Here is a 27,470-nt window from a genome sequence, read left to right as displayed (position 1 = left end):
ACAAGGAAGGCCTCTAGGAGGAGGAACATTGGAGGAGATTCTGGAGAGTGCGGAGCAGTGAATCTGGCAAACAGGAGAAAGGGAAGAGGAAAAAATGTGTCTGTGGCACAGGCCAGGGCATGAGAAGGGGACAGTGGATTAGAAGGACTGCTGGGATTAGCAACATGTAAGGAGGGCAGGAGTGGGAAGGGCAGACCATGGAGAGGCTGTGCAGGGGAGAGTGGGCAGGTCAGGAAGTGACACAGGGCCGGCCAGCCCACTAAGGAATGCATTTGTTGTGCTGGTAGTTCAAATATCAGTCTCGTTCCTTGCAACAGTACCTCCAGGTCAAGAAGAGTGAGGATAGCCTCTGTGTCTGAGGAGGTCCCTGTGCATTATGAGGAATTGGTTCTAGGAAGAAGGGAGAGTGAAGAGGAACAGAGAGGACCCTCCAGATCCAGTACGGGCCAACTAAGGGAACTTGGATGCTCCTGTTCATGTCCCTTTCTCCATCACTCAGACTCACCCCATCCCACCCTGAATGCAGGTTCCTTTCCCCTCGGTTATTTTGTGCATCTCAGATGATGACATGTATTGTGACTTTATTCTATCACATATGACTTTTACATTATATCATAGAAAAAGTTACTTACATAAATTACTTAATGGTGGATTAGTCATAGTTAAAATGTTGTCAGCTTGGTAAACAAATGAAATTATCACACTTTAGTTTTTCTTCGTTGATCATTTATGAAGATTAGTGTCTCCTCATTTCATGGATGTCACAACTACATGTTCTTAAGTAGGGTGTATGCTTGGGGTGTTGTGTTTTCCCTGTTAATGTTGGATACTCCAGTGTTCAGCAAACTATAAACCTATCAACACACATTTGAAAAATCCAGTTGTTTTGTGTTTTATTTCGTGTATCCTGTCTTTACGATATTATATCTTTTCTTCTGCTTACTTGAAATTTAATTTGCTCTTCTTTTTCTAGGTTCCTAAGATGGAAACTTAGGCGATCATTGGGCATCATCATAGGGTCTACCTGCCAAATCAGGTCTTCTTCATTCTGCAAAAGTTTCTCAGTCACCACTTATATTTCATGACTTTGACCCTTGTGAAAATACCAGTCAGATATCTTGTGGAATGTCCCACAATGTGTATTTGTCTGATGGTTTCTCATAATTAGACTAGAAACAATGTGTAAATTAAACATATTTTTCCAAATTAGGAAACAAGAAAAACAGAATAACATATTAGTTAGAAGTATTAACATAGGGCTGGACGCAGTGGCTTATGCCTATAATCCCAACACTTTGGGAGGTGAAGGTGGGCAGATTAATTGAATCCAGCAATTCAGCAATTCAAGACCAATCTGGGCAACATGGCAAAACGCTGTTTCTACAAAAAATGCAAAAAATTAGCTAGGTGTTGCAGCATATGTCTGCAGTCTCAGCTACTCGGCAGGCTGAGGTGGGAGGATTGGGAGGGTGGCCTGAGCTTGGGAGGTCAAGGTTCACTGAGCTGTGATTGTGCCATAGTGCTCCAACCTGGGCAAGAGAGTGAGACCATATCTCAACAAAAAAGAGAGAAAAGAAAAAATAACAGAGAAAAATAATTTTTAAAAATCAGGTAATGACAAATAGGGAATTCCAAATATATTGCTAATGGTCTGTTAAGCTTGACAGTGCTTTTAGAAAACTTGTTCTGTTTAGAATAGTGTTGGACTCACAGAACAAATTGGTAATATAAAGAGTTTACATATACCACACACAGTTTTCCTTATTATAAATCTTAACATTAGTGTGCTACGCTTGTTACAATTAAGAACCAATGTTAAACATTATCATTCACTGCTATCCATGCTTTATTCACATGTCCTTAATTTCACTTAATGTCCATTTTTTGATTCTGGAATCCCATCCAGGATGACACATCACATTTAGATGTCATTTCTCTTTATGCTTCATAAGCTGTTGACAATTCCTTCAACTTTCCTGGTCTTTCATGACATTGACATACTTCATTAGGAAGTTGTCTGATTTTTTTTTTTTTTTGAGATGACTCTCGTTCTGTCACCCAGTCTGGAGTGCAGTGGCGTGATCTCGGCTCGCTGCAAGCTCCACCTCCCAGGTTCACGCCATTCTTCTGCCTCAGCCTCCCCAGTAGCTGGGACTACAGGCGCCCGCCACCACGCCCAGCTAATTTTTCATATTTTTAGTGGAGACGGGGTTTCACCGTGTTAGCCAGGATTGGTCTCAATCTCCTGACCTCGTGATCCGCCCACCTCGGCCTCCCAAAGTGCTGGGATTACAGGCGTGAGCCACCGTGCACAGCCATAGGTTTTCAAAAGGAGGACTACACAGGGAAATTGCCATTCTTATCACATCATACCAATGTTACATACTAATAGCATGTCATATCATGTTGACCGTAATTTGATTACCTATTTGAATTACTTCTTATCAGATTCTTCCACTGTTAAATTGCTATTTGTTACACTTTCTGTGTTGTACTTTTGAAAAGAAGTCATTAGGCTTAGTAAGAAGTGGGAAGTCATTCTTCACCTCTTTATGGGAAGAGTATCTGCAAAAATAATTTGGAATCCTTCAACATGTGAAATGTGTCAGTTTTCCTCCATTTGTTTTATATATTTTTTCACTCATTTATTTATATCAATATGCAAACGTGGATATTTATTTTACACTTACATTTTACTAGTTTATTTTGTTGTTCAAAATTTTCTACTCTTGGCTATTGGAAGGTCTTTTAATTGGCTACTATATCATTTTCGTATACACACTCCTATTATAATGGCATGAATCCATTTATAAGGCTAAAGCACTCAAGGCCTAATTACCTTTTTAACAGCCCCACCTTTTAATACTGCTACAGTGGCAGTTAGTTTCCACTAACTGTAGGGGACAAAAATTCAAACCATAGCAAGAACATACCAAAACCATTTTTAAAAACAATAATGCATTTATGTCTGCAAAAATTGGCCATAAAGGGCCACCTTTATATGTGATCATGTAGATCACCCTCTATATGATAAGAAAGCCAAATGGAGAACGAATTAGATAGAGGACTGTTGTGAATTAAAGTATTAGGTTTGGAATACAACTTTTTGGGTTCATTGCTCATATTTCTTAGAACAGAAATTCTCAATGTACAACTTTAACTCTGAAGAAAGCTACCCATCCAATGAAGAAGTAGCAAAGTGACTGTTTGCCATTTCTGTCTTCCTTCTCAATAGATTTATTGAAACATAGCATATACATCACCTCTCCACATTTGTTGTATTTTTGTTATTTCTAGTTCATTCTTGAGGTTTCTCTTTAACACAGCGACTATTAATTCTAGCCCAGTTGGCCAGGAGCTGTGGCTCACACCTGTAATCCCAGCACTTGAGGTTGAGGTGGGTGGAATGCCTGAGCTCAGGAGTTCAAGACCTTTGGGCAACATGGTGAAACCCCATCTCTACTAAAAACACAAATTTAGCTGGGTGTGGTGATGGGCACCTGTAGTCCCATCACCATACTCGGGAGGCTGAGGCAGGAGAATCACTTGAACTTGGGAAGCAGAGGTTGCAGCGAGCCGAGATTGTGCCACTGCACTCCAGCCTGGGTGACAGAGCGAGACTCCATCTCAAAAAAAAAAAAAAAAAATCTAGTGCTGCTCAAGAAGCCTCTAGAAGATTTGTTCATGGATGTTTACATTGTGCCTTTCAGGGTACACTTTTTTAAATCTTATTTTACAGCCAAATACATAATTATCTGGTTTGTCAGTGGTCTTATTCTCCATTGTGAAATGTAAAGTAATGATGCAACCTATAATTGATGTGAATAATTTATTTTGCAATTACTATTTATGTCAGTATCAGCAAATACTACATTCATTTGTATAGATGATATTAATCTACAGGTTTTATGGATTATTAGTTCATTTCATCCTCACAGCATCTCAAGAGGTCGGCACTAGTTTTACTCCCAATCACCTAGTGAATTTGATCTAAAGCCCTACAAGAAAGGAATGGATGAAACTTGATTTTGACTGAGTCTATCTTTGAAGTCTTTACTTACATCAAGTGTTTTAGAATATCTTTTTTTGTATGGAAAATACATTCTAGGACCAGAATAAGAAATGTTACTCTAGGGCCAGGCGCGGTGGCTCATGCCTGTAATACCAGAATTTTGGGAGGCTGAGGCAGGCAGATCACCTGAGGTCAGAAGTTTGAGACCAGCCTGGCCAATGTGGCAAAATACCGTCTCTACTAAAAATACAAAAAAATTATCCAGGCGTGCTGGCGGGCACCTGTAATCCCAGCTACTCAGGAAGCTGAGGCAGGAGAATTGCTTGAACTCAGGAGGAGGAGGTTGCAGTGAGCCAAGATTGCACCATTGCTCTCCAGCCTGGGCAACAGAGCGAGAATCTGTCTCAAAAAAAAAAAAAAAAAAGTTATTCTACCCCGTGAAGTCATGTTCCCAAATTAGATGTAAATCCTGTGTTAAATTGATTTAATATTTAGGTCTAAGATCCACCTAGGAATGATTTTATGTGTAATGTGAGGTTATAGATCAGATTTTATTTTTCCCTGTGGATATATTTCTTGAAATATTTATCGAAAAATCCACATTTCCCCAATTAATCTTATAAATTATTTGTGTATATACGCTTGTGTCTGATTTGCTCTCTCCTTTTTTTTCCCACTGGTTTATTTCTCTGTGAAAATATCACACTATTTTAGTAAGACAGTTCATTTAACACAAGAATTTTCTCTCTAGGGCCTTCTCTTAGCCAAGTGTGCTATTATATAAAGAAGAGTGAAAACCTCTATGCCTTGAACCTACACCAATATTTTCAGTTGTCCCTTGAATAAAGAGGAGAATTTAGAACTCACTGTTACTGATGACACTTAGGTCTTTAATGTTCTTGTGAATCTTAGACAACCCCCACAACATCATTCCCTGCTTTATTTGCTTAGTCCATTCTTGGTGGATTTTATGAGATGTCAACACTCCTCATTAGGATTCCCTCCTTCTGAAGCCTTTGGGATTTTCTACCCACCCAGCAACCACCAGAGGTGGCAGAAACCCCTGCAGACATCCTTCTTGCGCAAGCGCAGTTGTACCATGAATGCGGTCCTCCTGCTGCAGACCACGCCCACCAAGGGCGGGGCCACATCCACTGCAGCTGAGCTCAGAGCCTTCTGTGGGGTCTGCAGTGGCAAGGCCAGCTGCCCCCTGTCTTCCCTCTGGAGCTGTTTGAGGAATGCAGTTCTTTTGCATAAGAAAGGCTTTTCTCTCCAGTCATTCTGCTTGCTGATCAAGAACACTTAACAGCTTCAGGCTTTCCTGGTAATATTCATTCTTGCTTTTGTGTTTTTGTTTTAAGGTCCAAATATCTTTAATACTTGTATGCAGTTTTCTTTTTCATAATTTCACATAAACATCATCTAAAACCAACTTCGTATGTTCGCATTCTGTATTAACAACTTTCGTTTTTGTATTTAAAAATACATTCATAATCATTTTTTTAAAATATCTTGTCAGTTATTTTCATCTTTTCCATCATCATTCTTTACCAGTGCAATGGAAATATTACTTTTATTAGGAAAAGCAGATGTCACGCGGTTTTTAGTGTTGTCGGGAAATTTCCTATGAAACATCTCTGGTTGAAAAGGAGAGGAACAAAATTTTATGTGAGGCCCAAGATCAGATATGCTCAGAATTGCATGCTTTAATAAAGGCTGTGATTATTTGCATTATATTGTTTAGCTTGTTCTAATTGTAAAAGGTAGACAAAGAATTAATTTGTGTAGACAGAACATTGCGACTCCCATTCTAAACGTAGAGACAGTCACTGCACTGCGCAAATAGGAATGTCGTCATGTTGTTTGCTTTTCTCCTTACCACAAAACTGTAGACATTGGCTGGAGTCTTTGATTTTTTTCCCAACTTGCTTTTGTAGTTGTCGGCATGATGTTTGCACAGATAACCAATGATATAGATATATATTTTTTTCTTAGTATTTGATGAATGATTAATATTTTGGGGTTTTTTTATGTTTTCAGTGAATCAAAAATATCATTCAGAAAATGTTGTCATCCATATCCAGGTAGCATATAGTTTTATAATCTGATCTTGTAATAAGGAAATTACAGTCCTTATTGATTTTCTGTTATTAGTTAGCATTTTTTAAGTTTTCATGCTTGTGAGTATTTGGGAATTTTTTTTTTTAACTCTGTCAATAATTTAACACCTTTGTATTGGTCATCTGGGTCGATGTCTATTGTTTAGGCTGAACCTTTGACACTCCTCTGAGGTAGTTTTTATGTGAATTTGTAACCACCCAAGGGATTCACCTTGCCAGCTGTCTAGACAGAACCGATTTATCAAGACAAGGGAACTGTAATAGAGAAGCAAGAATTCACCCAGAGCCGGCTGTGCAGGATACCATAGTTTTATTATTGCTCAAATCAATCTCCCTGTAGGGGGATCAGGGGTTTCTAAGAATAATTTGGTGGGTAGGGGGTTGGAAAGTGGGGAGTGCTGATTGGTCATGTTGGAGATGAAATCACAGGGAGTGGAAGCTGTCCTCTTGTGCTGAGTCAGTTCCCTGGTTGGGGCCATAAGATCAGATGAGTCAGTTTATTGATCTGGGTGGTATCAGCTGATCCTTCGGGAGCAGGGCCTGCAATAGATCTCAAGCACTGACTGAGCTTAGGTTTCACAATAGTGATGTTATCCCCAGGAGCAGTTTGAGGCGGTTTAGAGTCCTGCAGTCTCCAGCTGGATGAATCCTAAACCGTAATTTCTAATCTTGTAGCTGATTTGTTTTTCCTACAAAGGCATGATGGAGGGGGGTTGTTTTGGGAAAGGGCTGTTACTGTCTTCATTTAAAAGCTAAACTATAAACCGAATTCCTCCTGGAGTTCGCGGGGAATGAACAAGGGCAGCTTGGAGGTTAGAAGCAAGATGGAGTCAGTTAGGTCAGATCTCTTTCACTGTAATAATTTTCTCAGTTATGATTTTTTGCAAAGGTGGTTTCAAATTGATGGCTCAGTGTCCTGGGTAGTGAAAATGGAATTCCTCAACCTGAATTGAACATGGGTTTCCTCCTGAAGAAACAATTTAGGGCTCCAAAAAGTAAACCAGGAGCCTGGCACAGTGGTCACACCTGTAATCCCAGCACTTTGGGAGGCTAAGGCAGGTGGATCATAAGGCCAGGAGTTTGATACTAGCCTGGACAACATGGTGAAACCCTGTCTACTTAAAAAAAAAAAATACAAAAATTAGCCGGGCGTGCTGATATGCACCTGTAATCCCAGCTACTCGGGAGGCTGAGGCAGGAGAATTGCTTGAACTTGGGAGGCTGAGGTTGCAGTGAGTCAACATCGAGCCACTGCACTCCAGCCTGGGTGACAGAGAAAGACTCTGTGGGGTATGATGAGGTTTCTCTTCAAATAGCCTGATCAGTCGTTTATTCTTTAATTCATAGTAACCCCCACCCCCACCCCCTTTTCCTTTTTCTGTTTTTTCTTTCTGCCTTTGTTGCATGCCCGGACATGCCACAGTAGCAGGCTTATCAGTACCAGCTCACATTCCTTTCCTTATTTGGAAAGGAGACTAGCTCTCTAGCTCATTGCAGACACCCCTTCCCCTTTTCCCCTCTCTCCCTTATGTGCCCACCTTATCTAAAGAAAGTTCAATTGTCTAGCCAACCAGGATTAGTTCAGACTGTGCGACCTGACCTCCGCCAATGGGGAAAGGGTACAGGGGCAGGACTTGGGGCAGGAATAAAGACTCTTGTGCCCCTTTGTTCTGGTGTGCTTTCATGGCGACTGGCCAAGGAGAAGCACCCCTCTGCACAGAAGTAAAATTGCTTTGCTAAGAACCCTTTGTTTGAGTGTTCAATCTCCCTTAGGATTTTGAGCATTATTCCCAACCATTCAATCCAAAAAAAAAAAAAAAGTAGACCAGGATTGATTTAGGGCCTGTATTATAAATTGTACAAATGCCAACAAGATTGTATTCCACTAGAGGAACGCATTCTCTAGTGAAGGAAGCATTCCTGCAGGATGAGTCCCTGAGACTCACTAGCAAATTTCATACAAGTAATGAAATCCTCAGTCTAATGGAATAAAAACAATTCCGGGGGCATTTGTTAAAGACGTATAAGATGTGAGAAACCAACAGACTAACAGCATTGATACTTTATGGATATTTTTATTCCAAATTAATAGATGTGTTACAGGAAAAGGGTCCTGATCCAGACCCCAAGAGAGGGTCGCCGATATTCAGGGCCAGTCTGCAGAGTAAAGTGAAAGCAAGCTTACCAAGAAAGTAAAGCAAAAAAAGAATGGTTACTCCATAGACAGAGCAGCGCTGTGGGCTGCTGGATTCCCATTTTTATGGTTATTTATTGATTATATGCTAAACCAAGGGTGGATTATCCATGCCTCCCCTTTTTAGACCATATAAAGTAACTTTCTGATGTTGCCATGGCATTTGTAAACTGTCATGGTGCTGGAGGGGTGTAGCACTGAGGACAACCAGAGGTCACTCTCGTCACCGTCATGGTTTTGGTGGATTTTAGCCGGCCTCTTTACTGCAGCCTGTTTTATCAGCAAGATCTTTATGACCTGTGTCTTGTGCCAGTCTCCTGATGTGACTTAAAATGTCTTAACCATCTGGGAATGCAGCCCAGTAGGTCTCATCCTCATTTTACCCAGCCCTATTCAAGATGGAGTTGCTCTGGTTCACATGCCTCTGACAGATGGACATTTGTTTGCCAAGCAATGCTGCTATCAGGGGCTCTGGATTTCAGTCCTCCATACAGAGAATGTCAAGGGCAGACCTTAATAAAAATAAATAAATGAATAATCAAATTTTTAAAATTACCTCTTTCATTCTTTTATTGTATTATGATCTGACACCATTAACTTTAATTTTCTTGCATGTGGAGAGCAACTTGATACAAACTGTGGTATTTATTTAGTGAAGAAAAGAGACAAGGTGATTCCCAAATTTAAAGGAAACTGGAAGTTTTGTGGGAAACAAATGGAGGAGATAAGACTTACCAGTTTCTACTTATTTTAATGAGAATTGTGTTGTTCATTTATAAATACAAAGCTCCATTTAAATTACAGATGCTTTTGATTTATGATGAGGTTACTTCCAGATAAACCCATCACAAGTAAAAAATGTCATCAGTCGAAAATGCATTGAATATACCTAACTTAGTTAAAATCACAGCCTAGCCTATCATCCTTAAGTGTGCTCAAAACACTTATATTAGCCTAACGTTTGGGAAGATCGTCCACACAAAGCCTATTTTATCATAAAGTGTTGAATATCTCATGCAATTTATTGAATACTGTACTGAAACAGAAAAACAGAAAGATTGGACACTCAAAGTATAGTTTCCATTAATGTGTATTGCTTTTATTTAATTTAAAAATTTTAAGTTGAATCATAGCAAGTGAGGAAGCCCATATATTATAAAATGTAATAAGTTTACCAGCCACAAATAACAACAAATCATAGGAAATGCAGGGATTGGGTTGAGGTGAGGTGGTTCAACCTATTATACCCATTTCCTTCATTTCTAACGGGCTGCCCTTCATCCTTGGGGTTGTTGCAGGGTGGCTGTGCAGTGCAAAGGCACAAGAATTGCTTGAACCTGGGAGGTGGAAGTTGCACTGAGCTGAGATTGTGCCACTGCACTCTAGCCTGGGCAACAGAGTGAGACCCCATCTCAAAAACATAAATAAATAAAAGGATAATATCTCTGTCAAAGTACAGTGATGCATTGCTTAATCATGGAAATACCTTCTGAGAAATGCATTGTTTGGTGATTTCATCTGTATGCAAACATGGAGAGCATTACACAGACCTAGAAGGCATAGCCTACTACACATCCAGGCTACATGGTACTTACTATTGCTCCCAAGCTATAAGCCTATAAGCATGTGACTGTCCTGAATACTATAAGCAACTGTAACACAATGATAAGTATTTAAACATGTAACCTATCTAAACATAGAAAACATAAAAATATGGTATGAAACAAAAAATATTGTTCAGTTGTATAGGGCAGTTGCCATGCCTGGAGCTTGCAGGACTGGAAGTTCTTCTGGGTGAGTCAGTGAGTGAGTGGTGAGTGAATGTGAAGACCTAGGACATTACTGTATGCTACTGCAGACTTTAGAAACACTGTAAACTAAGGCTACACTTAATTTATTAAAAACTAAAGTAATTGTGCTATGACATTGTGACAGCTTTGACATCTCTAGGTGATAGGAAGTTCTCAGGTCAATTATAATCTTATGAGAGTACCCTCCTATATGTTGTCTTTCCTTGACAGAATAAAATATCATTTTGAGAGCCATGACTAATGAACACATAAGGGTCGATTTAATATTTATTTTAAAAGCCCTTCCATAGTTATAAAAGCATAAGTTTTAGTCACATCAAAATATAAACAATCTTGAAATTAATTCATAAGTAAATCAGTAGATATCTTGAAATTGTGCTTATGATAGTTCTAAACCAGACTTTAATGCAGAATCTTGGATATCTTAATCACACTGTGTGGCATGAAGACTGATGGCAATAAAATATTTCTTAAAAAAGAGGCTGCAGCATTTTCTGTGCAATTCGCACCATTCCAGTTCACACCTGTTCTGTAAGTGTTGCTGCAGGCGATCCTGTAAGAAATGACAGCGGGTCGCAGCACAAGTTCATGCAAACAATGAAAAGCATGTCATGGCTACCACTAGGCTAACAGCTATTGCAATAAAATTTGAAATAAAATAGACTAGAAATGATGAACTATGACAATAACATTGGAAATATTTATCAAGGGAGCCATATTAATGTAAGCGAATTTTAGAGAACAAAATACTTTTCCTAGGTCTGCAAGGACAAAACTGTCCAGAAGAACAGAAGAGGGGCAGATGAGGTAGAAGCAGCATGGCCCATGAGAGGGGCTCTGCAGTGGATTGAGGGCGGGGAGGCTGGCAAAAAGGCTGGGCAGAATCAGGGCTCACATCCTGACCTGAGAACAGAAGAGAGCACAAGAAACAGGTTCATCTTCAGGTACAAATCCTCTTCAGATTGAAAGAGAGATGGAGTGTCTAGGGAAGTAGGCAAGCATTTGGGGAAGGAGAGTCACTGATTCATTAGTGAAACACAACAAAAAAAACAAAATCTTCTGTGTTGCTGTTTGTCCACTGCATGTGTGGGGCTCACAGGGGAACAATATAGACAAAGTTTCCAAATTCTCAGGTGTTTAAGACCAGTGAGGATTCAGAAAACTTAACAGAAACTAAACTGCAAGTGCAAGAGCTGCCCTTAGGAACTCAGGGGACAGGCATCAGGTCTGGGATGGGATGGACAGGAGGGGTCTTCAGGAGGAGGAGCATTGGAGGAGATGCTGGAGAGTGAGGGGCAGGGGGTCCACCAGACAGGGGAGGGAAAAGGAAGAGGAAACAGTGTGTCTGGCACAGTTCAGGGCATGAGATAAGGGCAGTGGGTTGGAAGGATCACTGGGATGAATAATATATGAGGAGGCAGGAGCAGGAAGGACAGACCATAAAGGGCCGGAGCAGGGGAGGGAGGACAGCTTGGAAGTGATGCAGAGGCTGCTCCCTGAGGACTGCATTCTGTGGGGAGGAGTTCGAATGCCTTTTCTTCTTTTAAGTGTTACTCACAATCCATGAGATCTACTGACAAGGAAGACAGTTGGAACAAGTAAGGATAGTCCTTGTTTGATGGGAAGGAGCAGTAGCATTACCAGGAGGGGTTGGTGTTGGGGAGGGGCAAGGGTGGGGAAGGGCAGAGGAGTTTCTGTCCCCTCAGCCATTTTGCAGATGTAGGTTGGATCACTGGATCACAAATTCACAGTGGCTGGCTCATGGCCACCTTGCATCACAGGGTGAGAGCGGCCTCACAGGAAACTGCAGATAAGGGGGGTTCCCAGCTGCACAGAAGAAGGACATCAGGTAACTTTCAGTCAAGGTTGGCAGGGGGCTGCAGAGGTGGCAGCAATGATGGTGGTGGGCAGTGTGCAGCCTTGTAGGCCACTGTCTCCATGGTCATACAGATTTGCACGCATCTGTGTCTGCATGTCCTCTTGGTGTTCTGACATTCTTACAAAATCCTCATGAATTTCTCATTGTTCTGAGACCATAACATGTATTTTGACTTTTTTTCTACCACATGTACCCTTTCATGTGTACCTAGCAAAATTTACCAAAATTCCTTATTGGTGGATTATTCATAGCTACAGTATTTTCCAACTTAATAACTAAATGAATTGGCCTGCTTTGTACATGTTTGCTTAATCATTCCTGAAGATTCATGTCTCCTCATTTCAGGGGGAGCCACCCCTGCATGTTCAGAATCAGGAGTTCAGTTTAGGGTGTTCTGTTTTCCTAGTTAACTGTGGACACATCTGTGTTCTGGAAACTATTAAACTCTCAATACTCATTTGAAAATTCCAGTTACTTTATCTTTTACTTAGCTTTCACTTTATTTACAGTACTCTCTCTTTTCTCCTGCTTACTTTGGATTTCGTTTGCTCTACTTTTAAGTTTCCTATGGAGGAAATTTAGATTATTGATTTTTAGATGTTTTTTCTTTTTTTAAAAATTTTATTTATTTATTTATTTATTTATTTTTATTTTATTATTATTATTTTTTTGGAGAGAGAGTCTCTCTCTTTCGCCCAAGCTGGAGTGCCATGTCGTGAACTCTGCTTACTGCAAGCTCCGCCTCCCGGGTTCACACTATTCTCCTGCCTCAGCCTCCCGAGTAGCTGGGACTACAGACGCCCACCACCACGCCTGGCTCATTTTTTTGTATTTTTAGTAGAGACGGGGTTTCACCATGTTAGCCAGGATGGTCTCGATCTCCTGACCTTGTGATCCGCCCGCCTCGGCCTCCCAAAGTGCTAGGATTACAGGCAAGAACCGCCGCGCCCCGCCCCTTTTCTTTTTTTGGTGGAATTTTGCTTTTGTCACACAGGCTAGAATACAATGGCGCAATCTCGGCTCGCTGCAACCTCTGCCTCCTGGGTTCAAGCGATTCTCCTGCCTCAGCCTTCCTAGTAGCTGGGATTACAGGCGCCCGCCACCACGCCCAGCTAATTTTTGTATTTTTAGTAGAAACAGGGTTTCACCATGTTGGTCAGGCTGGTCCCCAACTCCTGACCTCAGGTAATCTGCCCACCTCAGCCTCCCAAAGTTCTGGGATTACAGGTGTGAGCAACTGCGCCTGGCCAATGTTTTTTTTTTGTTTGTTTGCTTTGTTTTTAATAGATACATTTTCCCCCTATGCTCCCTCACTGCATTCTACAAATTTTGATAAGATGCATTTTAATTTAAACTTAGTTCAAAATGTCGTTTTTCTCTTGAGATTTCTTGCATCATGTGTTATTTAAAAGTGTGTTAGTTAATCTCCATGTATTTTGAAGTTTACCAGTTACGTGCCTTTTATTGATTTCTATCTTAATTTTATTGGGGTTTTAGGGTATATATTTGTTAACATAAAAATCATGAGATCTATAAATTTGGAAAGGAAAACAGCTATAAATGTTCTTGAAGGTAGCCCTACAGCATGTATACTGAACAAACATGCATGTAACCTATGACCCATGTTCACCTTGGTGTGGAGACTGAGCTTTTTTTTTTTTTTTTTTTTTGAGATAGAGTCTTACTCTGTCCCCCAGGCTGGAGTGCCATGGTACCATCATGGCTCACTGCAACCTCTGCCTCCCAGGTTCAAGCGATTCACCTGCCTCAGCCTCCCAAATAACTGGGATTACGGGCACCTGCCACCATGTCCAGCTAATTTTTGTATTTTTAGTAGAGACAGGGTTTCACCATGTTGGCCAGGCTGGTCTTGAACTCCTGACCTCAGGTAATCCACCCGCCTTGGCCTCCCAAAGTGCTATGATTACAGGTGTGAGCCACCACGCCCAGCTGAGACTTAACATTTAAATGTATTACAGTTAGGCCCTACACACAAAAGCCCCTTTCAGGACACAAAGGCAGACAAGTACACAATCTCTAGAAACCAGTCAGACCCAGTCCATGTTTGGTGGGCTCTTATCAGCAGAAAGTTACTGAAATCAGTCTCTTGTGCAATCAAGGCTGTAGCGATGGCTGTTGGAACAGAGGCTGGAGTTAGCGTCTGGCGGTGGATGAGCTGCAAATTGTTTTAAGATTGTTTATGTGGAAGTCAGTGCTTGCTTAGCTGCTAGAGAAAAAGATAAACCTCCTGTCAGTTAGAACATAGTTTATTCTTCAACTATAGGGGTGAGTGACTTAACCCTTGCCCGTCATGGCCTTAGGTCTTGTTTATAATTTGATATCTTATTGCCACCAAAAGAGTTCATTCCTTCATTCTTATGATCTCTATTTTAATATGAATGCTGGTCAGTTGTTGTGTCTAAACTGCAAAACAGACAGATGATAACGAGGCATGTCCCACTTCCTGTCCCATCATGACTGGAAACTCAGTTTGTACGGTTTCCCTGCGGTCCCGTCTGTTCAGTCAGTTGGGGGGCTTAGGATTTTATTTTTAATTCTCATAGAAGAGTGTTGAAGTCACCGACCGTAATAGTGGATTCATCTATTTTTCCTGTTTTAATGGTTTCTGCCTCGTAGTTTTATGTTCTGTTGCTACATGTTAGAATTATTATATCTTCTTGGAAAATTGACCCCACTATTATTATGTAATGCCTTGCTATTTCCCTGATAATTTTTCTGACTGTATAGTCAGCTTTTTCTGAAATTAATATAGCTACTCCTGCTTTTTCTATTTGCTTGCTATATTTTGTTCCATCTATTTACTTTCAGTTAATATGTGTCTCCATTTTTATTAAATAACAGATAAAATGAGATGTATGTACTATGTATAACATGAGGTTTGAATAATAATGTGCATTGTGGAATGGCTAAATCCAGCTAATTAACATGTGTATTACCTCACATAGTTATCATTTTTGTGGAGAGAACACTTTCTATCCACTTTTTTAGCATTTTTTTAAATAGACACAGGCTCTCGCTCTGCACCTAGGCTGGAGTGCAGTGGTTTCATCACAGCTCACTGCAGTGTAGACCTCCTAAGCTCAAGCAATCCTCCTGCCTCAGCTTCCTGAGTAGCTGGGACTACAGGTGCACACCACCATGCCCAGCTAATCTTTAGCGTTTTAAAAATAAGACTTATGTTTTTAACTAGAGAAACCATATGGTACAATAGATCTCTTGAAATTATTCCTCCTCTCTGACTGAAATTTTGTATCCATCCACAAAACTTCTGCCCAACCCCACCCTCAACCCCAGGCTCTGGTAACTACCGTTCTACATCCCCATTTGTACGAAATCACATTTTTTAGATTTCACATGAGTAAGATCTTGAGGTATTTATCTTTGTATGCTTAACATTTCAGTTAACATAATGTACTCCAGGTTCAACCATGTTGTCGCAAATGACAGGATTTCCTTTTTATATGCCTCAGTAGTATTCCATTGGGGATATATATATAATTTTCTTTATCTGTCAACGGACACATAGGTTGATTCCATATGTTTGCTATTGTGAACAATGTTAAACACTTCTCATTGAGGAGTGTTGAAGTCACCAACTATAATAGTGGATTCATCTATTTTTCCTGTTTTAACAATTTCTGCCTCATAGTGGTTTGAACAATGCTAAAATATACATGAGTGTAGATATCTCTTCAACATACTGATTTCATTTTCTTTGGATATATAGCCAGCGTTGGGATTGCTAGATCTTATGGTAGTTCTGTTTTTAATTTTTTGAGGGGCCTCTATACTTTTTTCAATAATGGCTGTACCGATTAACATTCTCATCAACAGTGTGCAGGGGTTTCCTTTACAACACCTGTTATCTTTACTCTTTTTAATAATTGCCTTATAACAGGTATAATATCTCATTTTGATTTTAATTTACATTTCCCTATATCTGTCTTTATATTTAAATACTTTTTTTTTTTTTTGGGGACGGAGTCTCACTCTGTCGCCCAGGCTGGAGTGCAGTGGTGCAATCTCGGCTCACTGCAAGCTCCGCCTCCCTGGTTCACGCCATTCTCCTGCCTCAGCCTCCCGAGTAGCTGGGACTACAGGCGCCCGCCACCACACCCAGCTAATTTTTTGTATTTTTAGAAGAGACAGGGTTTCACCATGTTAGCCAGGATGGTCCCGATCTCCTGACCTCATGATCCACCCGCCTCGGCCTCCCAAAGTGCTGGGATTACAGGCGTGAGCCACTGCGCCCGGCCTTAAATAAGTTTTCTCTAGAGAACATATGGTTAGGTCTTGTTTTTTGATCTACTCCAACAGTCTGTGTCTTTTCATTGGTGGTTTTGAACCATTGACAGTCAATGTGATTATTGATATAGCAGATTGCTATCTACCATGTTTATTTCTGCTTTTCATTTGCTGCCCTTGTTCTTTGTTCCTCCTCCTGTCTTCCATTTGTTTGCTTCCCTTTATGGTTTTAATTGAGAATTTCATATGATCCAATTTTCTCTTCTTAGCATATCATTATATTTTCTTTTGATTTTTAAATATTTTAGTAGTTGCCATATGAAATAAAAACTTTTTCATATTTTAGTTGATATAACAGATAATAGTGTGTTAAAAACAAAAATTGTAGCCATTTATTTGATGAGGTATTCTTATGTTTATAGTTTTAGTGTGTGTGCATGTATATGGGTGTGTGTGTGTGTGTATATATATATATATATACACACATATACATACGCATGAATGCTCATATATAAATGCAATGAATGACAGCAATAGTACAAATTACCAAAGTACAAATGACTATTGTTTCCTTATTATAGGCAACTCACACTACTTGTGAACTGATAGAGTGTTATTTGAAAGGGGGTTTGAATTAACTGTAAATTTAGGGGCTGGCTATTGGATTAAGGTCTTCCATTCCTTGGCTGGCTGTTGTCCAGAGGCTGCATTCAGCTCCTTCCCATGTTGGCTTCTCTCACATGGCAGAATGCTCCATCAAAGCTACAAGGGGAGAGTTTGCTAGCAAGACAGAAATAATGATTTTACATAGCATAATTACCCATGTGATGTACCTTCAGCTGTGCTCTATTCTCTTGTTTCAAAATAAGTCAAGGTTCCTGCCCACACTTACAGGGAGAGGATTAGAATGCAAGGTTGTGTTCACCAGCAGGTGGGAATCACTGGGTGCCAATCTAGGGTCTGCCTGCTGTGTCAGATCTTCTCCAACCTGCAACAGTTTCTCAGTGTTCAATTATTTTGTATAACCTGAATTCTTTTGAAAAGTACCAGTCAGGTGTTTTGTGGAATGTCCTACAAAATGGATTAGTCTCATGGGTCTCATTATTACAATAGAGATATGCATTAATTTAGACACATGTATGTGGGTCTTAAGAAAAACTGAACAATGTATTACTTAGAAATACAAAAGGAGAGACCAGGTGCAATAGCTCACACCAGTAATCCCAGCACTTTGGGAGGACGAGGTGGGAGGATCACTTGAGGCCAGGAGTTCCAGACTAGCCTAGGCAACATAGCCAGACCCTATCTCTAACCACAACAACAAAAATTTAAAATTAGCCAGGCATGGTGGTGCACACCTGTGGTCCCAGCTACTAGGGAGGCTGAGGCAGCAGGATGTCTTGAGCCCGGGAGGTCGAGGCTAAAGTGAGCCATGATCACACCACAGCGCTCCAGCCTGAGCTACAGAGTGATACCCTGTCTCAAAAAAAATGGGGATATGCACTCAGGGGTATTCAACAATATTGACAAGGTTTGGCTTATTATACTGGGAAGGGAATTTATAAAAAAGAAACTTGTTAAATTTTAGAATAGTTTAGATATACACAGCAGTTGCCAAGATAATACAGATCATTTCCTTATGCTTAGCATATAGTTTCCCTTATTATTAATCCCTTACATTAGTGGGTGATATTTGTCACAATTCATAATTCAGTAGTATACATTATCCTTCTCTATGATTCACATTTTATTTAGAATTTTTCTTCTACCGAATGAACACTTTGTGTTCCAGGATTCCCTCCAGGAGACCACATCACATTTAGAAATCCCATCTCATTAGGTTCCTTCTGCCTGTGACAGTTTCTCAGACTTTCCTTGTTACTGATGACATTAACATCCCCAATTTGGGATTTCTCTGACATTTTTCTCATGATTATACTGGAGTTGGGTTTGGGGAAGGAAGATCACTGAGAGAAAATGCCATTGTAACCACATCATATCACGGGTGTCTACTATCAACATGATTCATGCCTGTTGATAGCAATTTGATTACCTGGACAAGTTAGCCTTTGTCAAATTTCTTTACTGTAAAATTATTTCTTTCTCCACTTTCCCTGTTTCACTTTTTGAAAATAAGTCAGCATACATAGCACATACTTAAGAACAAGAAATTTATGCTCTACCTCCTTATGAACTGAGGACCTAAAACAAGAGTTGAGAACTCTTTACTGTATACAGTTGGCCTGTTCTCCACCATTATTTCATACCATTTATTTATACCATATTGAATATGATATGAAATTATATATATTGTTTACATCTCCCTTATACTCCTTTATTTCATAGCTCGAATTGTTCCATTGTTGGCCATTGGAAGGTCTCTCAGTTGGCTCCCATATCATTTTGAAATAGCCACATTATTTTGGTTAGATTTTGCTTGTTTGGTGGTTCAATTGTAATGTTTCATATTTTCTTACTTTCAGGCACTACAGGGTCCTCCAGGCCAATTGTGTTTATTTCGTGCCCAAGCCTGGTACCCATCATTTCTTCAAGGGTCCTAGTTTCTTTTATTGGAAAATGGCTTTTAAAACAAAGATACAGACCCAGGTATATTCACTGATACTGGGTCATCTGTCGATTTGAGGAGTAGTCAGCTGACAAAACAATGAAACGTACCTGTGTATACTAACCCACACATATACACATATGTGTAAATATTTCCTCATATGTTCATATATAACTTGATTAACTTAAACATAAATTCCTACTAATGTCTCCAGCACTACATGAATATAATATAACTTGAATCAATCTCCCCATTCCCACTACTTGGTTGTAACCCCCACTCTAACAGTGAGTTGGCCTTGTTAACTTAATCACCAAGTTACAGGCTACATGCATAGTGGCTTCAGAATTGTTCATCCACACTCTCATGAAGAACAACATTACCAACTCAAGAACAGTGCTCATAGCAACTCCTTGGACCTTTAGATGCAGAATCTTCACTTTGTACCCAAGTTACTTAGGTCAGTTCTTTCCCCCGCCTCCCAGCTTCCTTTAGTGAGGTTATATCATACATTTCTTATTCATTTTTCTTATTTTCTCTGTATTCCTCTATGGGATCCCTCAACCTACAAATAATTTTTTTTTTTGGTTTTTTGTTTGTTTGTTTCTTTGTTTTTTGAGATAGAGTCTCACTCTGTCACCCAGCCTGGAGTGCAGTGGTGTGTTCTTGGCTCACTGCAGCCTCCGCCTCCCAGGTTCCAGCAATTCTCTTGCTTCAGCTTCCCAGGCAGCTGAGATTACAGGCACGCACCACCACGCTCGGCTAATTATTTAGTATTTTTAGCAGAGATGGGGTTTCACTATGTTGGCCAAGCTGGTCTCAAATTCCTGACCTCAGGTAATCCACCCACCTCGGTCTCCCAAGTGCTAGGATTACAGGCATGAGCCACCATGCCTGGCTTACAAATAATATTTTTAATTTCCGTACATTTAGGTTCACTGTTTGTATTATAAAGTTATGCAGGGTTTCAAAAACAATATGATGTAGCGACCATGCAGGAAGGTTTTATTACCCTAAAGAAATTCCATCTATTTCACCTATTTCACTGTCTTCCTTGGAGAGTCCCTAGTTAGCATTAATCTGTTTACTATCTCTATTATTTTACCTTTCCCAGGGTGTCATATACATGGAATTGCACAGTCTGTCATCTTTTCAAACTGGCTTCCTTAACTTAAAAATATGCCTTTAATTTTATGAAGTATATCTTACGGTGATTTAGATTTGCATTGCTGAAGGACTAATGATGTCGATCATCTTTTTATGTGCCCTTTGTGGGTACATATTCTTTGAAGAAATGTCTATTTATACAATTTACCCATTTTTAGTTGGTATTTGTCTTTTATTTTTGAGATGTGACAATCTTTTATATATTCTGAACAGTAGACCCTCATTACCTATATGACTAGCAAATATTTTGTCTCTTTTTTTTTTGAGACAAAGTCTTGCTCTGTTGCCCAGGCTGGAGTGCAATGGCGCAATCTCGGCTCACTGCAAGCTCTGCCTCCCCGGTTCACACCATTCTCCTGCCTCAGCCTCCCAAGCAGCTGGGACTACAGGCACCCACCACCACGCCCGGCTAATTTTTTTGTACTTTTAGTAGAGACGGGGTTTCACCATGTTAGCCAGGATGGTCTCGATCTCCTGACTTCATGATTCGCCGGCCTCAGCCTCCCAAAGTGCTAGGATTACAGGCGTGAGCCACCGCGCCCGGCCTTTTGTCCTCTTTTTAGGGTTGTTTCATACTTCTTGATAGTATATGTTGAATGACAAACATTTTAAAAAATAGATCAATTTATCTACTTTTGCTTCTGTTACTTGTGTTTTTTGTGTTATATCTTAGAAACCATTAATTTCAGACCATGAAGATACATTTTTAAAATAACTTTTTTTTTGAGACATGAGTATCACTTTTGTTGCCCAGGTTGGAGTGCAGTGGCACAATCTCAGCTCACTGCAACCTCCGCCTCCTGGGTTCAAGCGATTCTCCTGCCTCAGCCTCCCAAGAGGCTAGGATTACAGGTGCCTGCCACCACACTAGGCTAATTTTGTATTTTTAGTAGAGACAGGGTTTCACCATTTTGGCCAGGCTGGTCTCAAACTCCTGACCTCAGATGATCCACCCACCTACCATACCCGGTCAAAAATACATTTTTTTTGGAAAATATAGTTTAGGCTGGGCGCAGTGGCTCACGCCTGTAATCCCAGCACTGTGGGAGGCCAAGGAGGGCGGATCACCTGAGGTTGGGAGTTCGAGACCAGCCCGACCAACATGGAGAAACCCCGTCTCTACTAACAATAAAAAAATTAGCTGAGTGTGATGGCACATGCCTGTAATCCCACCTACTTGGCAGGCTGAGACAGCAGAATCGCTTGAACCTGGGAGGCAGAGGTTGTGGTGAGCTGAGATCCCACCATTACACTCCAGCCTGGGCAATAAGAGTGAAACTCCATCTCGAAAAAAAAAAAAATGCTGGGTGCGGTGGCTTACGCCTGTAATCTCAGCACTTTGTGAAGCTGAGGCGGGCGGATCACACTGCACTCCAGCCTGGGTGACAGAGTGAGACTCCGTCTCAAAAAAAAAAAAAAATAGTTTTCCTCATTGAATTGCCTCGGCAACTTTTGCAATCCATAGACCATAAATGTCAGGGTTAATCTTTGGACAGTCACTTATATTCCATTGACCTATATCACTGTCCTTATGCCAGTACCACAATGTCCTCATTACTATCACTTTATATTGTTTTGAAATCCCATAATCCAACTTTGTTCTGCTTCTCATTACCAGTGTGGTTCTTTTAGATCTCATGAATTTCCATATGAATTTTAGAATCAGCTTACCAATTACTCCCGCCTTGCCCACAAAAAAAAGCAACAGGGATTCCCATAGCACAACGACATCACTCTGCTGGACAGCAAGAGGGTGTGTTCAGGAACCATACCTAGTCTACAAAGCCATGGGACTACATACCACAGTCCCAGGGACAACCACAAAATCAAGACTCTTCTATTGTTTTTGTTTCTTTCTTTTTTTTTTTTTTTTTTTTGAAACGGAGTATTGCTCAGTCACCCAGGCTGGAGTGCAATGGCACGATCTCGACTCACTGCAACCTCTGCCTCCTGGGTTCAAGCAATTCTCCTGCCGCAGCCTCCCAAGAAGCTGGGACTACAAGTGCCCACCACCATGCCTGCCTAATTTTTTGTAGTTTTAGTAGAGACGGGGTTTCATCGTGTTAGCCAGGATGGTCTCGATCTCCTGACCTCGTGATCCACCTGCCTCGGCCTCTCAAAGTGCTGAGATTACAGACGTGAGCCACCGTGCCTGGCCGACTCTTCTTTTTATGGTCTGAAATCACGGAGTATATTCTCCACATCTCATTCCTACCTTCAATGAGGAAATTAGTTCCTGGGATCTGATGACCTGGAGTGAGAGATGCAGCTGATCTAGACCACATTTCTCACTTCTGAGATCAGAATAGCAAATATGTATGTACTAGTAATTTGGACATTTGCAATTCAAGAAACCTCACACCTCCCAGAGCATACTTCATTCACTCCATGAGAAAAAAACAAACTCACTTAAATATTCATCTTCAGAAAAAAAAAAAAAAGGCAGCTGGGCACGGTGGCTCACGCCTGTAATCCCAGCACTTTGGGAGGCCGAGGCTGGCAGATCACGAGGTCAGGAGATCGAGATCATCCTGGCTAACACAGTGAAACCTCGTCTCTACTAAAAATACAAAAAATTAGCCGGGTGTGGTGGCAGGCGCCTGTAGTCCCAGCTACTTGGGAGGCTGAGGCAGGAGAATGGCATGAACCCGGGAGGTGGAGCTTGCAATGAGCCCAGATCGCGCCACTTCACTCCAGCGTGGGTGACAGAGTGAGACTCTGTCTCAAAAAAAAAAAAAAAGGCAGAGTGGCAGACCAAAAACGAGCCATATGTCAATCTGGAGTAGGAGTGACCAATGTCAGAGTGGAAAATGAGGGCTGATGAGCTTTGGTTCTCAGGCTTTAGAGTAAAGGTGGTAGATGCAAAGCTGTCTATCCACCGTGGGTTTATACTGATAAGTGGGCAGTAAATGAAAGAATAGTGTAATCAGCTGATGTTAGAGTGCACCTTTTAACAACGTTCAAGTACAGATGCATCTTAAAATTGACATTGTAAAAACAAAGTTTGCCGGAATCTAGTCATAATATGGCTGTCCTTGTCTGCACATGCATGAACTTGATCTAAAAACCTTAGATTGACGTCTTCTGGTGATATGATCACCATCAAAACTTACAGAGATGCTGTCAGTAGGTTGAATAGATAATCTCACAAACAGGAGAGTAGGACTCTGTCAAGAAATGTGATGTCACCAAAGTTCCTGATTAGCAAAGATGATGATAATGTGGGGTAAATCATGGACAGGGTGTGTTGAAGGTGATTCAGAAGAGTTTGATCTGAGTGACAGGAATTTTAGGAATGCTGTTGTTAGTGTATTCTGCTTATATTTTCCATCTTTGTCATCATAGAGGTGATATAAGACTAATACCTGCATTTATAGTAGTTGAAAGTTTTTTTCAGTAATAATATAAAATTGTAAGTGATAAGATGTATTTGTCCTATAGTCTACGAATTTATTCCTATATGTGACATAAAATAATGATGCATTTTACAATTGACTCAAATAATAACTATTTCAATTCCTTAGAAAACACTGTATGAGAAAATGCTGACTTCGTGTTTAGTATAGATGTGCTATTAGTCTACAGGTTTTAAGTATTATTAGTTCATCCAATTCTCACAACATTTCAAGAGGTAGGCAATATTACCACTCCCAAGTTCCAGTTGTGAATCTGAGCTAAAGCCTTACAGGAAAAGAGTAGAAAAACCTGAGCTTGATTTTGTCTGTCTCCAGAATCGTTGTTTACATCAACTATGTTAGAATATCTTTTCTTTTATATGATAAATATATCCTAAGTCTAGTTTCAGAAATTGTGCTTTACACGATAGTCATGAAATTATTTTTCTCAATTTCAATCTAAATGCTACATTAAATCGTTTTTACGTTCAGGTCAATGAACCATCTGGTGATCATTTTGTATGTAATGTGAGGTCAAAGGTGAGATTTTTATTCCCTCCCCCCTCCCCCCACAGAAGGATATTCAATTTCCTAGAACATTGATAGAAAAATCGATTTTCCCCCATTGAACTTTAATATGTATGTATAAGAGTTTTCCACTGGGCATGGTAGCTCACACCTGTAATCCCAGCAATTTAAGTGGCTGTGGTGTGAGGACTGCTTGAGCCCAGGAGTTTGAGAAAGGCCTAGGCAACATAGCGAAACACTGTCTCTACAGAAATAAAAATTTTAGGCCAGGTGCGGTAGTTCATGCCTATAATCCCAGCACTTTGGGAGGCTGAGGCGGGCAGATCACCTGAGGTCAGGTGTTCGAGACCAGCCTGGCCAACATAGTGAAACCCCATCTCTACCAAAAATACAAAAACTAGCCGGACATGGTGGCACATGCCTGCAGTCCTAGCTACTCGGGAGGCTGAGGCAGGAGAATCGCTTGAACCTGGCAAGTGGAGGTTGCAGTGAGCCGAGACTGTGCCACTGCACTCCAGCTTGGGCGACAGAGCGATACTTTGTCTCAAAAAAAAATAAAAATAAAAATAAAAATTTTAAAAATAAGGAGTGTTCAACACTCTACTTGCTAACAATTATGCAGCTTCAAATCTTGCCTTTTAATATTTGTTTTTAATTTGTCTTGCAGACTAATGTCTTTATCACTTGTGTACATTTTTTTTCCTTTGGCCACATAAGTATCATCTACAACCCAAAATACATTTCTCCTTTATTTAAAGCACAAGTCAAGCAGACGTTCAACAAATAGGCAATAAAAATCAGATTAAAGATACTGTAGGTCCAGGAGCTATGGCTCATGCCTTTAATCTCAACACTTTGGGAAGCTGAGATGGTGGATCACCTGAGGTCAGGAGTTTGAGACCAGCCTGGCCAACATGGTGAAACCTCTTCTCTGCTAAAAATACAAAAATTAGCTGAGTGTGGTGGCGCGCACCTGTAATCCGAGCTACTCAGGAGGCCGAGGCAGGAGAATCGCTTGAGCCCAGGAGGCAGAGGTTGCAGTGAGCTGAGATTGCTCCACTGCGCTCCAGCCTGGGCCACAGAGTGAGACTCCATCTCAAAAAAAAAAAAAAAAAAAAAAAAAAAAAGATGCTCTAGTAGGAAATGTGCATTACTCTGTTGAAATCCACAAAATGCATGAGCATACAACCCAAATTTAAGTGGTAATTGAAGGTTTCCTTGAAGAGGCAGTTTGTGATTGAACAGATGAAGAATAAGCAGCTGAAAACCATGTAAATTAGAACTAATAAATACAAAGGATGATTAGTATTGAGGTAGAGATTGGGAATGTATAGAATGCAAAAAAAATTGAGACATCACAAGGAGAGCAGCAATTTCAGTACACTTGAAGGAAGCTAGAAATATATACCAGCGCTAGATTTTTAAGATATTTAATGCCGTGTCAATGTGTTGGTATTTTATAATTTTCTGTAGTTCCAGATATTAGCTAGGGCGTGCTCACTTAGGAACACAGCTGTTGAAATTGTAAAATGAGAATTTGAGTCTCATACATTTGAAGAAGAAAATATATGGGGTTTAGGTTCAGATTCTGTACAGACAAAGGAAAAGTATGGGTGGGGAAAATGTGAGACAGCCTGAGGTCCAGGAAAAATGGCCACAGAAAATTTTCGTATTTTCAGATAAAATCTACTCTTCAAGTTAGATCTCCCTACGAAAGATGCTAGTTCAATAATGAACTCTCCACCTGGAAAAGGACATTTCAGCTCCAAGTCCAGGTTGCTTTCATGCCTTAAAGTCACCTTATTTGTATTTCAGAAGCACGTGCTACACTAGCTTTAGGGAATGAAGAACCATGTGCTGACAGTGCCATCTAGCATCAACAGAAACAGGAACCAATGGCAACTTAAATAAGTACAGAAAAAAAGGTGGGGTCCAGGAACCAAGAATGACTGCTGATTTGAGCAGGATTTTTACAATTTGTTTTAAAACTTAAACATAATGCATAGATGCTGTGGAATTAAAGAATGCAACCTAGGCCGGGCGCGGTGGCTGACGCCTGTAATCCCAGCACTTTGGGAGGCCAAGGCGGGCGGATCACCTGAGCTCAGGAGTTCAAGACCAGCCTGGCCAACATGGTGAAACATCTCTACAAAACACACACACACACACACACACACACACACACACACAAGCCGGGCGCAGTGGCGCGCGCCTGTAATCCCAGCTACTCGGGAGGCTGGGGCAGGAGAATCGCTTGAACCCGGGAGGAGGATGTTGCGGTAAGCCAAGATCGGGCCACTGCCTGACGACAGAGCGAAACTCCGTCTAAAAAAGAAAAAAAATGCAATCTAATAATGTCCAGCAACCATACAGGGAAGCCTGGCCCATGCTCACTTTTCCAGTCACCTGCTCTTAAGTAGTGCACGGGTTAAAGAACGATGTGAGTGCTAGTGGCTGATTCTTTCACTTACAAACATGGATGTACACGATTGTGTTACCATGGACAAACACATAAAATTTGATTGTAAAACTAGTTGACTCTTAACTGTGACACATTAAATCCTTGAGTAAATGACTGTGTGTTTCCATACATATATTCAGGACCACTACAGTTCACAAAATGAACGGGACTTCTTAGGTTAAAGCCTTGTTAAGTTATTCTTTAAAACGTTTTCCAATCTGATAGAGAGCTCTGGCGTATTCGCTCAAGTCTCCGTGGCGGGTCTGGGGCTCCTGAAGCCCCACGGGTCTCACTGCTGCCCCCATGGCTATTAGCGCGACCACCGCTGCTACGCAGCCCGCAAGAAATGCGCCACCGTTCTGAGCGGCTGACAAACCCGCAGTGCGCTACGGGAAGGTCACCTGACAGTTGGGGAGAACGGCAGCCCGCAGGGGCCGATCTTCTGCGCGCCTGCACAGCGCAGGCGGAATTGGGGCGCCTCTTCTCCTTCCGGTTTCCGTTTCCGTGCGCCCCGAGGGTCTGTTCCGCTTATGGCGCCCGCCGAGAGTCTCCCTTTCGTCGCAAGCGTTAACCTGCGTTTTACTCGTAAAAATTTGCCCTCTAGGCTTCGTATAATTGTTCTGGTCTTGCACTTTATGTGTGCATTAGCCTTGAGTTTGCTTGTTGGTTTCCCATGAAAAATTGTATTGTATTTCTGTAACTGCCCCTCCTCTTGTTACATAAACATTGACCAGTAATTGTATATCCTTCCCTCTCAATATTAACAATTTTATCTTTTTTGCGTTCTTTGAAAAAAACGAAATCCTTTTCAAAAATGCTGAACTTGTCATTTTTAAGAAATGAGATACTTTAATCATTTCTGCATTGTCCTTAAGATTCTTTATATGTTCTTTATTGTTTATCTTTTCCAGTAATATACCTTTAATATGAGAGGACTTGTAGAGGCTTCAGGGTCACACTTTCGAAACCCAGAGTTTTAGTATCTCATTATAGAATGTTTGTAATTTGTAATTTTTCTTGTAAGAAAAATTATACAAGGTTGAATTTTCAAAAATATATTTTTAAAATATA

The 27,470-nt window shown here is 40.7% G+C and overlaps 1 long non-coding RNA gene across 2 annotated transcripts in view; it reads left to right on the top strand.

Moving 5' to 3' along the window:
* The first annotated feature begins 5,136 nt into the window (after positions 1–5,136).
* LOC129393999 (uncharacterized) overlaps positions 5,137–27,470 on the top strand; it is an 83,212-nt gene continuing 60,878 nt past the window's right edge. The window contains exon 1 of one of the 2 annotated variants that reach the window (XR_008621161.2): positions 5,137–5,336. This is a non-coding gene — a long non-coding RNA (uncharacterized LOC129393999). The remainder of the gene's footprint in view (positions 5,337–27,470) is intronic. The other variant, XR_008621162.2, reaches the window with a different exon arrangement.

The sequence above is a fragment of the Pan paniscus genome, chromosome 16, assembly GCF_029289425.2.
Source record: "Pan paniscus chromosome 16, NHGRI_mPanPan1-v2.0_pri, whole genome shotgun sequence".
NCBI lineage: Eukaryota > Metazoa > Chordata > Mammalia > Primates > Hominidae > Pan > Pan paniscus.
The sequence above is the reverse complement of the archived record's forward strand: the minus strand, read 5'-3'. Positions and strand labels throughout refer to the sequence as shown.